The following is a 1876-nucleotide window of genomic DNA, read 5'->3' on the forward strand; positions in this document are numbered from 1 at the left end:
GCAGGATGGGTGCCCAGGGCAGGATGGGTGCCCAGGGCAGGATGGGTTCTGAGCCCTTGCACCGGTGCCAGTGCTGTCCCCTGAGCCCCTGCCTGGCTAAGTTTTGGGGCTCGCAGGGAGCTGAGCCCCCTCAGTGTCCCCCTGCCCGGTGAGCTTGGTAAGAGCCGGGCTGGTCCCCTCGGTGCTGGTTTTAAGCCTGTCCGGATCGCCTACAAATACAGATCTCCTCTATCCACCTCGGCAATGGGATTTTGCCAGGGTGCCAGCTCTGTTGGAAGGCACTGAGGTTTTATTCAAACAGGGGGAATCTTAGAGAGGGCAAGTTGTCTGTCTGTATTTGGAGGTGAAAATAAATCTCAGCCCCATTTTTCACATCTACTTTTGTGTGTGTGCAGCTTCACCGTGTAAGAAATAGCTGTTGTGAGGGCAAGGAAATCACTACGTTAGGCCTGAATGCAGCCAAATGGGGCTTCTGAGAAGTAACAGCAAAAGATTCACATATTGTCTTGTGCTACCAACCAGCTGCAGTGCCACCAGATGCATTTAGGTTGGGAAGGTAGAGAAAAAAATGAAATGGCTCACCCTTACAGTGAGATCACAAGGGCTCAGGCGGGTGATGGATGGATTGTCCAGCCCAGGAGCAAAGGAAATGTGGAGGGAAAGGCTTTTCTGCCCCACCCTCGTGCACGGGCTAGGTCCCAGTGACCTGCCAGGCCAATTTTATCTGTCCAAGAGGGAAAATGTGGCAAGATTTATTTTCTTTACAGAAGCTCTTCAATGCAAGGTGAGTTTTGAGTTACACACAGTGGTGCCGTGGCGCAGCCTGGCTTTTCCCTGCTCTTTTGGCTGGGGTCCCCAGGAGGAGAGGGCAACCCATGGGGCTTGCCCGCTGTCCTCGGGGCCTGACGCTGCTCTGAAGCTGTATTTCACCAGTTGCCATGACACCACCAGCACATCAGCCCGAGGAAGAGGGAGAGCATCCAGAGGGGCTGAGCCGTCCCCATGGCTCGCTGCTACCCAGGGCTTGGGGTGCCACCGTCCTGGGTGGGTTCCCACCGCCCTTTTATTCCCAGGTGGGGGTGGAGCTGGGCAACTTTGGGTTGGAGTCCTGGGTGGCTGGGTCAGGGGCTCTGCCCCTTGTGATACGGGCAAAACAGCCATGAAGCAGCACGCTGGATGAGGTGAGCCATCACCTGGAGGCTTCCCACCTACCTGGGGACCTGGTGGCAGCAGCCCACGCCTTGCTCCAACAGGACAGGGAGCAACCCGCTGTGGTTTCCCCATTCCTTGTGGGGCTGTGCTGAGAAGGGGCTGGAGAAGCACTTGGGGGAGCCCCAAGGTCTGCTGCAGGTGCTGTATTCATTAAGAGCTTACGATAATATCAAAACTCCTCCACCCCTTGTGTTTCCCTGCAGTGAAAGTAAAGTTGGCCTCTTTCATTGCCGTTAATGCCCGTACCAGTTCAAAACGACTAAATAGATGCTTAATTGTTCATTACACACCCTCTGCATCTCCTCTCTGAAGGGGAGGCTTTATTTCCGTGATTACGATTTCCATCCCATTACAGAGGGAGAGAGCAGGGAGAAATATAAAAGAGCAGGTTTTAATACCCTTATATTTCAAACTCTCTGTTATTAAAAAAAAATATGTTTGCATTTCCCGTGATGGCGGGAAGATTAAAAGGATTGCCATGGATTCCACTTAGGGAACATTACTAATGATTTCAATAAATCACTTTAAATAAAAATCACAATCTCCACAATTCTACCCAAATGCCATTTGGCAGAGGGGTTGATTATGGGAGCAAAATGAATTTCAGAATTAGCTGCTTGTCCTAATGCAATTGGACAAATCAAATTTAGGGATACACACATAT

Source organism: Oxyura jamaicensis, chromosome 8, assembly GCF_011077185.1.
Source record: "Oxyura jamaicensis isolate SHBP4307 breed ruddy duck chromosome 8, BPBGC_Ojam_1.0, whole genome shotgun sequence".
In the NCBI taxonomy this organism is placed as follows: domain Eukaryota; kingdom Metazoa; phylum Chordata; class Aves; order Anseriformes; family Anatidae; genus Oxyura; species Oxyura jamaicensis.